Source organism: Thermobia domestica, chromosome 4, assembly GCF_964235325.1.
Source record: "Thermobia domestica chromosome 4, izTheDome1.hap1.1, whole genome shotgun sequence".
NCBI classification, from domain to species: Eukaryota; Metazoa; Arthropoda; class Insecta; order Zygentoma; family Lepismatidae; genus Thermobia; species Thermobia domestica.
The window spans coordinates 299065298-299081819 of record NC_137457.1 but is presented as its reverse complement, the minus strand read 5'-3'; the positions used below and the strand labels follow the sequence as shown (position 1 = coordinate 299081819).

At 38.3% G+C, this 16522-nt stretch overlaps 1 protein-coding gene across 2 annotated transcripts in view; it reads right to left on the bottom strand.

Moving 5' to 3' along the window:
* LOC145684238 (uncharacterized) overlaps positions 1-15164 on the bottom strand; it is a 172515-nt gene extending 157351 nt beyond the window's left edge. Inside the window, exon 1 of one of the 2 annotated variants that reach the window (XM_081756341.1) lies at positions 14953-15164. The gene's annotated coding sequence lies outside the window, so the exon portion shown is untranslated. The remainder of the gene's footprint in view (positions 1-14952) is intronic. The other variant, XM_081756342.1, reaches the window with a different exon arrangement.
* Positions 15165-16522: the final 1358 nt, after the last annotated feature.

Sequence of the window (16522 nt, the reverse complement as noted above, 5' to 3'; positions counted from 1 at the left end):
GGGTGAAATCTGTTGATGGGATAAAATATTGGACAAGAAGTGCCCCATAATGCGCACTAATACTTATAATTGTAATGCAAGTATGTTATATTGTGTAACGTAAGTGAATACTAAATCCTGGTCACTTCCGAAACGAAATAAAGGAAAACCTAACTAATGATGTATGTTACAATTACCTATGACTATGTAATTAAGTTAGAGAAGAATTACTACATATCAAAATTATATATAACATTTCATTATTAAGTTCTGGTGGAAACATATATGATACTTATCCGGACAAGTAACATTAGGACTAATGATACTGACATTAGGCTTAGCAGCATATAAAATGGAATATCTAACATAGCCATAATTTTATTTTATACCCACATTCATAGCATAGAAACAATCGTACATGCACAGAAAATATACACGCTAAGATATGCGTGGGAAATTTTCTTGTCGGGCAGGCAATGAAACAAAAACAGAAGTAGATTTTAATGGAATGAACAGGTGCTTACCAGCAAATTCAACATGAAGATAAAGGAGACCAAAACATAAGTTATTAAATGCGCAGCATGAATAGAAACAAGGAAAATTATGATTAAACGACCACTTAGAGAAGACATTTTCAGCTCGCAGATGTATGACGTAGAAGCGGCTTTTATGATCAGAACTAGGAGAAAGAGAACAGGCTGAAAAAAAAATGGAACGGAACAAAATAGACGGAATGGAATAAGATTTACAGTGTTCGATTAATCATGAATTCTCGAGTAGTGTTCGATTTGTCATGAATTTATGAGTAGTGTTCGATTAGTCATGAATTCATGAGTAATGTTCAATTAGTCATGAATTCACGAGTGGTGTTCAATTTGTCATAGTATCATGAGTAGTTTTCGATCCGTCACGAATTCATGAGTAGTGTATCTGTCAAACCATCCACTATGCCTTGTTTGCTTGTGAACACTATCAACGCAATGTTTAATGACTTCTCATGGCTCTCTGTGAGTAGTTTACTGAGAATATGAGTAGCAACCTGTGACGTTATGGAGCATCAAATTGGAATTGACAGATCTAAAGGAAGAAGTGCAGGAATTGTTATTTAGGAAGTAAAATAACAATCAATAATTGATGAAAATAAGATGTAAAACCCAGAACAGCTTCAGGCGAAGACGGCATTTGAATGAAAAGAAAAGCTTTTAAACAAGGCACATCAACATACACTGGCCAACCAAAACATCGACATACTGCTACTTTTTGAACGACGTGGTTGAGCTGACGTAAAAGTCACGAGACATGACCGAATCGCCAGACAGAGACACGGATCTCACTCAATTAGTCGGTATGACGCTTATGTGTAGAATGGCGAATGGCAGCAATGTAATCAGAATTTGATATAGGCTAGATTGTGATGGCCAAACAACTAGGGAGAGCATCTCGAAACCAGTTCGACTTGTCGTGTGTTAGCGAGATGAATTGGTTAGTGTCTTGCAGAGGTGGGAAAAGGATTGTGAAACCAGCATCACACAACACGGCTTGCAACGGCCACATCTCACTTCATTTAAGATGTCGAACGTCGTAGGAGAGCATTGAGCGCCAATTACGGCACAACAGATTTTAACAGTGAACAAACAACGAGTGTGTCTGAGCATACAGTTTACCGTATACTGTCAGAAATGGGTGACCACAACCGATGTCTCACATGCTGTACCCATTTTAACCGCATGGTAACGTCGATTACGACCAGAACGAGTACATGTCCATCGTCATTGGTCCCCAAGCAATGACACAACGTTGCATGATCCAATGAATCGCGATACTTCCTTAACCACATTGATGACCGGAACAAAATTTGTCGTCTTCCGGAGGAACAGCTAGTCGAGAGTAATAGGAGGAAGATAGGCCGGCGGTGGCTCCATTATGGTTTGGGAGCCTTCACATCGTCATCCATTGGTCCAGTAATGCGCGTGGAGGGCACCATAACGGTACCTAGCTATTGGTAAGTCATTGCTGATCAAGTCCACCTATCTATATTGTATATGTTTCCAGCTGACAATGGTATGTTTCAGCAGAATAATAATCCTTGTTACAAGGCCAACGCTGTGATGCAGTGGTTCGAGGTGAAGTTCAATTGCTAATGGTTCCCAAACTCATTCGATCTTAATCCAATTTAATACCTAAGTAATTGTATGTGCAAATGTGATTCGTCACGTCTCCAGCCACCTACCAAGGCTTCATTGCTTCATATAACTTAAAGGTGAACACACCAGCTATTAGGTAGGTGTTCATATTATTTTGGGGTTGAGTTGAGTTGATTTTAGTTTAACGTCCCTTTCAGCAGCGAGGCTATATGAGACGTGGACCTACTGATTAACGTGGAATACGAACCACATGAGCTCCCGCCGAGAATCGAACCCGGGTCCCCCACGCCAAAGTCATAATATTTTGGCAAGCCAGTGTAGAAGTGAAGAAAAGGCAGATGAATGGACATGAATCGCATGTGACTTATATGGATATGAGACATGGACTCTAGAAGACCAAAAACCGGGATTGGAAGGCTTCAAAGTGTGGTACTACAAGAGGAAGTATGTTGAAAATTAGATGTGTGGATAAGGCATCAAATTAAATAATATTGAAATGAAAAAAAAAATGGAACGGTAAGAGAGAGAGAAAAAAAAAGACTGTTTCAAAAAGAGAAGGTGGGATGACCGAACACATTGTGATCTATAGAACGAAAGTCAGACGGGAAAATATTCAGAAGGCGGCCGCGACCGACCAAAATCACACAAGATGTACTGAACAGTGATGGAATGGGCCACAGAGTTCGTCGGGCCCGCGGTCCAGAAGACTCAGAGGCAATCAGCCGTATGATCCACCAGACTCGGTGATCTGAGCTGACCCTGGGTAAGGTATGAGTGAGGCTCCTAACGTAACTTTAAGACACACGATGTTCTCCCCTTTATCTGTCTTCTCACCATATTATAATTTTCTTTCTTGTTTCGTGTTTGCATCTGTCAAACATTGCACTGAAATATAACTACAAGGTTTATCAGAGTATAAGAGCGTGAGACTCACAGAAAAGATCGGCTGTACATTCTTCTTATAAGGGGTCGTCAAGGTTAAAGCAAACGAAACAAAAATTTGTCGCTGAGAATACAAAAGATACCGGTGAGCTCAAACAGTGTTCTGTTAAATCTTTTTATGAAATGTTTAATAGTGTAATTTTCAATAGTTAATGTTCAAAAACTTTTGTAATATTTACCAGTATAGGAAGACGAATAAACATAAAATTATATTTAAACATTCACAACATGGTGGTACCTTGACTTAAAAATGTCACACCGGGAAAGAAACAAGTAGTGAACATCACTGTTTAATTATAAAATTCTGAAGAGCTGACTGTTTTCGGGTCATCGGGTCTGTCTGGGCCAGACCAGTCTGACAAGTGAAGCATGCCTGAAATAACACAGCGACGCATTACTCTTTCCACCACTAATACGAAAAAGTAAGTAGATGGAACGAAAAAGACTGACTCAGGATAAGGAAAGGTGGACAGCTGCGCCAAACCAATCGAAAGATTGCTGAAGAAGAACTTTATAAATGGCGTACACTTCAACTAATGCTGTATCTCAGAAAAAGGGTATTCGAGGTCAGAAATAACGAACTTCACACGGCAAATATATTAATAAGAACCACATTTTGTTACCTTTTATCTGTCAATATATATATATCAGTGACAAAAGTAGCACAACTGAGAAAAGTTAACAGTAACCAAGTTCTAAATTACAAAATTTACCAATACAAATACTTACACACACCCACAAACTAACTAAATATGTCATAGCTTGCAACTGAGTTTCAAAACAGCTAAATTCCTTAAAGCTGGGCGCGTCCACAGAACGCATTCTCAGAAGAAGTTAACGGTTGAACAAACACCCAGCTCACTATGCAAACACTCCACAGGCAAGTTAAGTACTTGCACAAAAACTTTCACATCTTATGTTGATACCTTGTTGTAGGTGAGGCTCAACTGCAATTCCACAGCTTCAAATAAACTTTGCTAAAGACAATATAGAGGGTCGCGCCCAGAAGTTTCAATTTCGACCGGTAGATGTCAATCACTGGGATGTTTCGTACCATCTAGCGGCGAGATGTGTAACTTCTAGTATTTGTTTCAATAGTAGAAAATACGATATGGATAGCTTCTGATAAATGCAACGTTATCCGTGAAGATGTTCTCCATTAACGAACTCGGAACACATGACATCTTGACATCTGTCAGTTTCATGTACCACGTTTATGCCGTTTAGGTTGAGACCGACAATAAAACAAGTGAATGATGATGGAAGAATTGGTGGAATGAGAATATGGGAGGAAACGGGAGTACCTCGAATCAGGAACCCTACGCAGTTGAAGTAAGCACTGTACCAATGAGCACTGTACTACGAACTCGGAAGAGTTAATAGTTTAAAAAAAAAAAAAAAAAAAAAAAAAAAAAGAATTCACAAATTCGCTTTCGTTCCAGAGCTATTGTCTGAAACAACGGAAGGACGCACAAACATCGCAATCTTCTAAGTCTCACTTGCATGATCCTAATCTTGAAAGCCAGGGGTAGTTCGACAGTGATATAATCAGCGGAAGTACAGGGTGTTCAATATACAATGCAACCCAGAGTTTGGGATAGTAGAACTTTTGAACCTGAAGCGATACACAAATAATGGTTATACCAAAATGAACCTTTGTTCATGCACATATTTTTAAACTAGGAAGCAACAATTGAAGTACACTAGGAACGAAACTCCGGGTTGCATTGTATATTGGACACCCTGTATTTTGCCATCGAAGCATCACGATGCCCAACTAGCCTCTTTCATCTTGACGTAACAACTTTCTGTTTTAACCCATTTAAGCTCACGTTCCCAAATTGAAACAATTTATTTTTTTTTATCCCTTTTTGTTGGTGGATTATCTGTTATGGATTTATTTCGCCTTTTACAGTAAGGACCTGGTACCAGTCTATCTGCTGGCACTAAAATCCTCAAAGTATATTAAATGAGGTCAGAAGCAATAAATTTAGGGACAATTACGAAATTCTGAAATAAAAATAAGTTGGGCTTAAATGGGTTAACATCGCCCATCAACTGTAGTTTCTTTTCCTCCTCCTTTTTCCCTTTACCGTACCTTCTATCACGCCCCTCATGATATAGTTAATTATAAGCCAATATTCCAACCCGTTTCTCTTCATTTTAAACTACGTCTAATAAAAGGTCCTACTATTGCTAACACTTCATCACTAGTTTTCTGTTATACCAGTTTATTTTCTCCATTCTTCTCCATACTCACATTTCAAAGTCTTTTTTTCGTCACTTTTGCTGTATCTACGTTTCTGCCCGATAAAATAGCGGTTCCCAACCGGTGTATCGCAAAATCATAGAATTTAAAAATCATGATATATTTAATTAATTAGTTAAAATCAATTTTGAAAAAGATTGTACCAGTCAACGCATCCAGCGGTAACCACAGTGCTTGTACACTGTGTCACTACTTATAGGCTTACAATATTATTGTTAATTTTTAAAATAATCAAACAGGTTGTCGGTACGCTGACACAGCGACATATATCATTTTTCTCGAAACTGAGTTACTGACACTTTGATGTTGCTCAAGTTTATATTTATCACGTTACACGTGGCGCACCTCAAGCAGCAGACTCACAAGACTTCAAAGGATTTAGCAAATTTGAAAATGTATTATTTCAGCCTTTTGCCAGGTCCTGGAACTAATGAGGTGGTGTTCGTTTGATTGTGTTTTAATTCTACATTTTGGCCTGGCAATTTTTCTTCCACATTTCTCGATCTTCAGTTTCTTCGTTAAACTTGCAATATTTTTTTTTCTTCTATTTTTCAAATTATCGATCAGTTGTGTCCTTTTTCCTATTCCCCGCTTTCCTTCCATCTTTTCTTCTATGGCGGTATGAAGAAGACAATTTCTTCGCAAAATGTGTGCAATCCAATTGGCCTTCCTACGAAGGATGCTGGCTAGGAGCGTCCTCTTCTCTCCTATCCGTTTTAAAACATCTTCGTTTGTTACTCTCTCTGTACATTTTATCTTCTCCATCTTCAAGCAGTAGAAAATTTACAAGCAACAGATTTGTTTTACTTTGGACGTTCTATCTAATCAGTTACTACTAGTTTTCGATGCTCATGTAAATATGTTTTCCTCCCTTATTAATCTTCGATCTATTTGCTAAGAAACAAACAAATATTGCAATTATTTCTTCCATTATGATCTTTATAAATCAATCATTGTAAGTTCTATATATACAGCTGACGACTTTGGAACCCAGCGCCAACACACGAACAATAACTATTTGCGGAAATACATCAAGCTTAACCTGTCCATTATGATGTCCAGAAATAACGCAGATGAAAGTTGCTAATACGCCGACAATGCACAAGTAACTAAAAGCTGACAGCAGGCGACGAATCACGCAATATTTTAGCACTGTGTGTATATAGTGCAACATTATTTTCCAACTCTCAGTATTGTTACGTATTTTCACACGCTTCAAGAAAGTGCTCCTTAATCTTCTTACAGAAAATGAGTTTCGATCAAATCTGCTAACTGCTGATTCAGAGCCCTAACTTCCTTTTTCTTTAAGGAGGGGTGTCAAAGTGAGGTTTAATTCAAAACCATAAGTACTTCGAAAGAGCAATTTTACTTGATAACGTTCTTGCTTCGCAATCAGTGGGTTTCGGGTTCGAAGACTGTGACTGGTCCTGTTGATAAACATTTTCCTCGAGTCTTTCCTCAGTTCTAGCAGGCAAAAGGAATAATGTACCTTTAAATATACGTAGTGACTGATTTCCTTTTCCATTGTTGACGTTCGTTATTGTAGAGTTCAATAATTCAAGAGAAATCGATTAAGCAAGCCGTAGCTGGAAGTTAGTTGTTGTTTTTGGGTTTTGTCCCAATTGAGACATATAATCCGGACCTCGAAAACTATAACATGTATTAATTTAAGCACACTGACCTCACACATTTTATACAAAAATGTGTAACTGCATCTGCGGCCACGGTGCCTCAGTGGTAGAGCGTTCCTCTCTGCTGCATGGGGTCCTTGATTCGATCTCAGCTAGCGCCAAGTGAACTTTGTTGTGGACAAACACCGTGTGCGTGGGTTTTCTCGAGATTCTCCTGTTTCCTTCCACTTTCTTTATTCCACCATTTCATTCATTTCTCATAATTAAGGTCTCCTTTAGTCTAGCCGGCATAACCGTGGGACGTAAAACTTAAAAGATTTCATTTCATTTCTGTACTCAAAATCGCATATATCGTGCACTTGAATAACTCTTAGTTTCGTGCCTATCAAAGTATGAAAAATTACAACTTTAATTATTTTATGAAACCTTATTTAAACTGACTTTTTAAAAATCAAAAGTTGCTTTAATCTTAAAAAATCATTTTTAAAAATTCTACATGAAGCCGAGATTGTTAATTTATTAATTTTTCCACAACCAAATTTGTCTTCTTGCTTTTTCTTTGTTTCGATTAAAAACGAGACTCCAAAAGCTAGTAAGAAATAAAACGACTAAAATTCTCCTACCGGATCTAGCGATTTTGTAAACATTATCTTTCAACGTAGCATACAACACACTTTAGTGGATATATATTTTTCCCTGGTTCTCTACTTAGGCAAATATACAATATATATATATATATATATATATATATATATTTAACTATAGATATTGACGTGTACAGGACAAATTTGATTCCATGGAACCAGAAGCTTCTCACACGAGGTAAGCACTGTAGAATTGAACCACTGTACCTCCCAAGGGAAGTCCTTCTACAGTCACCGTCACAAGAAAATAGCATATTTTATAGGTATGAAGACTCAATGAGAGGTGAATAAGAACTCCTTTTTTAAAATCATGAAGGTGAAAAAAAAAGTACATTTCTATTTCACCCCCAAAGCAGAACTGTTTTCAACTTTCTGCGACGAGTTACGAAAAATCCAAAAACTTGCTTCAGGTATTTTAGTAATGCTGTAATAAAATTATAACAAAATTTCCATGCACATAAAAGCAAAGAAATTTTTACATTTCTATTTTTCTATTTTTTTTAATGCCTCTAGACTCCTTATTTAAAAAGAAATAGACAGGGAGCTTATAGAACTATGTCATAACTGAATAAGTAAACTATAAAGAAATCCCCACATATATTTCGCGACTCTAAAGTTTATAGGTATATTATCATGACTATCAAACGTTGAATTACTCTGAATCGTGTTTTATTGCGGGGAAGAAAATTTTTCAACTGTAATTTTTATTTATAAAGTAGACGATCTTTCCGAAACAGTAGTTTTCATCTAGAGGTTAGCCAATCTTTCTGCAGCCCTCATTTTTTTTCTGCGACATTGTTGCACCGTCGCGTGTTGTTGTTGTTGTTTTGGGGTATTTTACAATAATTTCAGCCAGCTGCAACCCTTTACAAAGATTATCAAATTAACTATTTGATTTTTTCCGCTACGAATAGCATCCATCCATATGGACACAAATTTCAGAAATAAAGAAAAAAAAAAGCATGTAGTACGACTAATTTAAAAGAAAGAGTTAAAAAATATACGACTGGACCGAGATTCGAACCCGGATCTCCAGTTTATCATACCGATGCGTTAACAACTACGCTACCCACTAAGCCTCCTGAACATATGGAATTTGCATTGGCATGGTAAACCGGAACCGGGTCAGAATCTCGGTTCAACGTACAATTTTTTTCCTAACTTTTTGTACATCATTAAGTTGGCATCTACAGCGGATCTCACGTACTTTAAAATCATTTCCTTCTTTTCCTCCACTTACCACTCATCATTCTTCTAATAGGAAAGTAATCACAAGTCAGAAACATCACATGTTCAAAAAAAGCGATATGAAAAATGAAAATCTTTCAGTTTAACGTCCAGCGGGTATGCCGATTAGACTAATGGAAACAGTGATGATGAGGAATGAATGAAATGGTGGAAAGAAGGAAGTGGGAGGAAACGGGAGAACCCCGAGAAAACCCACGCATACGTTGCTTGTCCACCACAAGGTTCACTTGGCGGGGGTGGGATCGAACCCGGGCCCCAAGCACCAGAGGTGAACGCTCTACCACTGAGCCACCGCGGCCCCAGAAAACCGATATCAATAGTTGCACTGGCGCATTTTACGGGGACGGACAAGCAATAGAGGGAGAGAGAGAGAGATGTGTATCTTGATTTGCGATATTTTTACATACACAACTCATCAACCTTTAGGAGCATTTATAACACTTTTACCATTCTTTTATTACAGGAGCGATATAATAGGACCAAATACATGGGATACCGACAAGCGTATACATATATTTTAAGACAGCAAAATACAGAAATCCAAGCAATTCAGCCTCACAATCAGATCAGTAGTAATGTTCGTCGTAAATTTTTACTAAGTACGAAGAAAATGAAACCCACCTAAACTCACTTAACCACATAGCACATCCTACCACATCTAATCTTACGAGAGATATCAGTTCTAAAGGTTAGTAACAGAAGACATGGCTGCTCTTTCGGAATACAGTGCTGGAAATTGGTATAAAGGCAGAGGGATATTTGAAAATAGAAGAAGGGAAGAATGCCGAGGATGGATAAAGTTGATATATTTACAAAGTAACATTGTAGACTGCACAAAATCAAAGGCATATCGTTTGTTAATACGTCACTGGCACGCGTAGTTTATACAAAAATATAAATTAGACCATTTTCGGGTGGAAATTAGTATAAAGGCACCCATTGTCTTTGGCAAAAAATAAAAATACAGTGTACGGTACAGAAATGAAAATAGATGTTCAGTACTTGATTGACCCTCCTTTCTTCTGAATGAGTTGGAATATACGCTTCGGCATTGTGTTTATGAGATATGTTAGTTGTTGCAGTGGAATAGCTGACCACTCTTCTTGTATCGCGTTTTTCAACTCAGCAACCGTCCCAAATTGCCGACCATTGCGATAAACATTGCGCGCAAGGATTCCCCAGAGGTTTTCTATCGGATTAAGATCCTGGCTTCTCGTTGGCCACTCCATAACCTTGATGCCCTTACCTTCAAACCACAGTCGGGTTGCTGCTGCCCTTTGAATAGCAGCGTTGTCCTGCTGGAAAATCAGGTTCTGATCGTCTGACTCCTCATACATCCGCACCAATTCTATTTCTAACATCTCTATGTACGTAGATGAATTCATTTTGGTGTTGAGCCATGCAATGTTGGATGCACCTTTAACACAAAACGCTACCCAAATCATAACACTTTCTCCGCCAAAATTTCTGCTCATTTGCACTTGCTCCTCTTTCCTAAGGTCATGTCAATAGTATTGAAAACCATCCGGACCATCTAAATTGAACTTCTTCTCATCACTAAACACAACGTGATTCCATTCGGATGTCCACGACATATGTGTTGCCGCAAACTGGAGTCGCGCCTGCTTGTGCTTCGCACTAAAGGGGGGTTTACACTTCCGTTTCTTGAATATAAGATGTGGATCTTGATTCAAAATTTGACGCACTTTTCTGGATGTGACAGGTAAGTTGCAAGCAGCAACAATTTGGGAAGATGACATATTTCCGGCCCTTGCCTTGCGCACAATTAATCGTTTCGTAGCCTCCGAAAGTTTTCATGTTCTACCATACTTCCCGTTCTTTTCGTATTGTGCGCCCAATCGAACGTAATTATTAATTACACAACTTAAACGATTTAGCTGTTTAGTAATTTGCCGATTTGACAGGCCCATGTCCTTGTACGCACAGACACGTGCTTGTTTCTCGCTGGACAACAACTTTCCACGAGGCATGGCCCACACAAGCTCACAGACGTTCGCACCCGCACTTCTCTTATCGCACTGTGTCAGCTGATTCCCAAAGTGGCATCAAGAGTAATGCTGAACGTGTAGAGGGCGCCAAACAACGAGTAACGGTGGGTGCCTTTATACCAATTTCCACCCGACAATCGTCTCATTTCGCTTTTTGTGTAAACTATGCGTGCCAGTGCCATATTAGCAAGCGATATGATTTTGATTTTGTACAGTCTACAATGTTACTTTGTAAATATATCATCTTTATCTATCCTCGGCATTCTTGCTTCCATCTATTGTCAAATGTCCCTCTGCCTTTATACCAATTTCCAGCACTGTAGCGTAGCACAAATTTAGAAAACTCAGGGATCCAATATATAACTTCATAAAGACCAATCAAAGAAATTAATCTATGCAGGTGAGAAAATTCTAACTTTAAAAAAAAGGGGTAAATGGAATAGAATTTCTATTGTTTCACCCCACCCCCCATGGTTATGGCCATCAAACTATAGGGGACTGACTATTAATTAAAGTATATAAGAATTAAACAATTGGTGGGACCAAAATGTGGGAGGATACGAGAGAAACCCAGGAATACGATATTGCCTACCACATACTCGGTGGTCGAGAGTCGAACCAGGAACCCTTGTAACAGAAATAAGCGCTATACCACACTGAACCATCCTAACCCCTAAAAACAAAAGCATACAAGCAACATAAATAGCCATTACGATGTAATCCTTCGCAAGAAAAATTTACATACACTACACACCTCGAATAAAATTTTGTCTGGATCTAAGCAACAGACATTCTTAGTCTTACTAACATCAAACAATACATTTCTCTACGCTCTAAGCCTCTGTCTTATTCGCGTCTCTTTGCTCCCTTATTTTGAGATGGGTTACAAAGCAAACCTTTGAATTTTTGAACGCTTCACGATTATGCACTATGCTATAGATGATAATAAGTTGGATGGTAATGGTAGTATGGCGAAAAAGGCAGAAAACGGAAGAACTCCGAAAAAACTCATCCACATAATGTTATAAAGCCATTCCCTTCAAAACCAAAACAGTTCTGGTCATCATATTTATGTCCCCATTATTCGCAAACTGTACGGTAGCATGTTTTACATATTCAGCAACTTAACTAAGCGCTGCCACTATTACACTAAACATGGAAATGTCAATAACTCACATATTTTCAAATGAAGAAAGAAATAGCTACTCTTACTATCCGAAAAATGAAATGAAATTTCGGGTTAGTGCCGAAGAGTATGTCCAAAAATATGAAATCAAACCAAACCTAAACTAACTTAACTTAAACCTACCACCGTGGACATACTTCGCGGCAGAAACACTTAATTTTTTACTTTTAGGTCCCAAGTTGATGTCCTTCAGGCAAAGGGAGACGGATGATTATACGCTAACTGACAAATTGAGGATGTGAGATGAAGTAGAAGAATCTCGAAAAAAACACTTGCACACGATGATGGACACCAAAAGCTCACTTAAACTAGGAATCTACCAGAGACATTTCACATCAGTGGTGAGCGCTCTACTATTGAGCTACAGTTCCCCTTACTTAGTATCCAAGGAACCTGTTACATGTACACACACGCTTCAGCACTGCACTGACAATTATGATCGCATTAAAAGCGCATAGTAAAGTTTGCTAGGGTAGGGTCAGGTTAGCTTAGGGTTAGGAAAGTTTAGACTCATTTTGTTAAACTTAATCGAGTGTAATTTCCTGTGTCGGCATAAGGATACCAGCTGCAGCGGTTACTGTAAAGTTCACCCATCACATAATAATAAACCTAGAAAAAATCAAAATAATATGCTCCTACTGTAACGTTAAAAGCATAAGTAAATAACTTGCATTATTACCCGTTAATAACGTTTAATACATGATTATAATGAAATCAAAAATAGGACAACGTCCTACGCTACCATTATACAATGTATGGAATTGATCTGAATGAAAAACCACTCCAGAAAAATTCAATTCATACAATAACTGTACGCACATATAATTTTCTTCAGAATACATTCGTCTGACGATACCTTACAATTTACCCTATTAACAACTTTACGTATTTATCACGAATATTTATGTGAAAAAATATCTGTGTAGTCTAAAGTATAGCACAGAGGGGATAGGGCCGAACGCATTCGGACAAGTTACTATTATAGGGAGCTACCTTTAATGCGAGGATGAGGAATTCAGAGTTGAATGGCAGGTTCCCCACCCCGCCGCCAATAAACGGTCACTCGACGGTCCTGGGCAGGGTTGCCAGTGCGTTGTCAAAAAATTCAGCTAATACTCACTTAATTCAAAGAGTTTATGCAATTATGCTCTCCCTATCGAAGATCCCTGTATACGTGGACACACGCAAATTAGGCTGTGATAACAAATGCTTCAGTTTTTTATCCCTCGCTTCTTCGTCGCACTGCACTATGGCCTTCCATATTACTTCTCTCGCTTTGCTGTGTATAGTTTGCCCTCTCTTACGCTGTGAAGCCATTGTCAAATGAATAATAAGCAAAAAAAAACGCAACCACAACAGCACACAACAAATAACCAACTCACAGTAACTCTTCAGAATGACATTCATGTGACAAATTTTTAACCCTGGCAACGCTGACATATAGAAGGAGGGTGAGGGAGTATTGCAAGAGTCAGGCAGAAAAACTGTTGAAAATTTTCCCCCTTTACCTCAGCCCCCGCTGGTAAACAAGCTAGCTCCCTATAATACTTGTAATCGTGCAGGTGTAGTTTTGGCGCAGCTCTAGAAATAATTGTTAAAAAAATGTAATTCTTTCACTAATTTACTTCTTATTGTCCACTAAAAGATTTCAGTTAGGCGACATGAAAATATCTCACTTGGCATAGATAAAACCCGAGGGGGCCACCAGAGATAATTGCTTAAAAATTACAACTCTTTCTCGATCTGCGTATAAATACTTTTTCCGGACGTATTGCATAAGAACTACAGTGCAAAAGCACAAACCAACCTGTGGTAGGTGGCCACTAAAAAAAGCACAAATGCTACCTAACCGAGTCAGAGTAGGGCGAAGCTGGTAGGCCCGCGCGGGGTGCGTCCGAAGAGAGCAGGCGCATCAGCGATGGTGGGTATAGGCGTAAGCGAGGACAGTGAAAAAAAAAAGAGGATTTTGGCAAATATGCGAGTTTCAATAGCACTTGTTATGCCTTTACACTAGTAATGTTCCACTTGTAAACATAAAATACAGCTACTGTGCAGAAATACACCACAGGCGGAAAATAACATCTTTCATATGAACTCACTTATTTTGACCACCGTAAAGCACTTATAATGATTTTACACTTGCAAACCTGAAATTCAGCTGTATTACTTTGTATAAAATTTTGTCGCTTGCTGAAATATGTTCCTTATGAATATATCTTTCTGTACAAAGTACCTGTAAATCTTCCAAAATGGAAATCTTCTGTACAAAGTACCTTAAATTTCACCTGTAAATCTTCCAAAATGTGGTGCGCCAAAACTACCCAGCACCCTTGTAATTCCACCTCTATACTGTGTGTAGTAATATATTACGGTGGATTTATTTATTACTACGTTACTACTTAGTTGAGATTATTATTTATGAGGCTTATGTACTGCATTATTTGATACAAAATCCAAATATCAAAAGCTATTTTCCAAAGACTGTACTCCACTAAAGGCACCATACAAGTACGTCACAATAAGCTAGAGCTTTTGTAAAGAAAAAGAAAAAAACTGCTCCTAAATACATTTCGGGATAAATTCTTTGCAAGGGCCAAAAAAAAAAAAAAAAAGGAATAAAAACTGCGCCCTCAAAGCATGACATCATACCCCACACACAGCAAAGAAATTTGTTTAAAAAAAACTGACAGTGAAGTGTATTACTATTAATTATGTTACTTGGCGCACTGTCCAATTAATGCCATGCTCCAGAAATAAACAATATAAAATGCATTTAATTCTTTCAAAATATTTCTTAATATCACACGCCCTCGTTATTTTTCATCCGTCATATGGTATACCGTTTGACGTTTTATTTATATTTATGTTTACCAAGTAATACGATCAAACCAATTACTTACCTTTCAGGTTTCATCTTTCTATGAATAAACACTTTATAACGCCTAAACCTTGTTTAAAATATTAAACATATTCATGCACAGCACACTACACTTCCATCACTTCCACACCTACTATTACACTACGGGAGCCATCTTCAAAAACGGAAATCTGCTGCGACCTCGTGGGAAGTATCCGAACTACTACCTACGATAAACAACTGTCTGCTGCTCAAGTGGGAGAACCACACCATACAGCGAAACGTCGAAATCGTAACGGAAGTAACGTCACTTCGTCCTCTATACATTTATTTGTTTGTAAAGAAAAAAAAGTGCAATATCTTATTGGCAAAACAACCTTTGTTTAACACTAGCCATAAAGAAACGGTATTGATCATGACTTTGAATAAGACCCATGATTTAGCACTTACATGAATAGAAATCACCACTGAGCAACGCGTGTTAAGGGCCAAAATTACAAGCTCTCGTCGAAACCTCCTTTTAAGAATGAATGTTAGTAATTTCAGGCGATGAATGGTTTGTTACATTCTTTAGTGACAGATCTGACGTTTATACTTAGTGATACTCAGTTGTCACGCAACTTAACGTTCTTAGGAATTTAAATACTTGCAACTTCAGAGAAAGTGTATCTTTATTTCTGTTCATGGTAGCATGGTGTTCGATGGTAGGCCACTTAATTGTGGTACGAGAAATCCGTAGTTCGATCTCCGGCCACGTGAATTTCTGATGGACAAGATTGTGTTCGTTGCTTTTCTCAGTGTTCTCTCGTTACATTTCGTTTGTCCCACTCCCGCAGTTAGTTCATCATTACTGTTGTCTGTTATTATTAACCCTCTTCGAACAGTCACAAGCAATTTCTAGTGCTGCAGCTGCTGCAGAACTGAATGATGTGAGAGCTCGGCCTGAACTCTACGCCGTCTACATGTCTGCATATAAAAGAGGTCCTGAGTGCAGGGCCGTTTTTAACCTCCCCGGCGCCCTAGACACTTTAAACTGTTACGCCCCCATTATTTACAAAGCACCCCCATCTTCAGTTATTACCATGCCAGTTTTGATTCGGGAGGAATTTTCCCTTAACTTTCTTCTTCTTTTCGCTTTCTTTGTTTTTGCTCTTTGGGGAGTCTTTCCACTATTCACTTCCATTTTCCAAGTAATATAAATTTCTATTTTCAATTAACAAAAGTAAAATTATACGTATTACATTTATATTAACCGCCGAGATCTAATTTGTTTGTAACCAGGTAGCTCAACCAGAACGAAAATGACATTTTCTGCACTAGCGTATTTTAATTTTTTCTCTTTTTCCGTTCTCCAATTTTTTGCGTTCCTAAATATTTTTCGCCCTAGGCACGTGCCTAGCGTACTTAAGCGGAAAAGCGGCCCTGCCTGAGTGACTGAGTGACTGAGTGACAGGGGAAAGATACCCTGTTTATCTTGTTTCAGAGTTGGGACGGCGCAACGGATTTTATAGAGGAAATTGCGGTAAAGGTTCCGCTCTTCTCCACTTCTCTTAAAGCATATGCGCCAGTACAACCCAACTCTGAAATATGGTTAATTAGATAGACAGTGTACT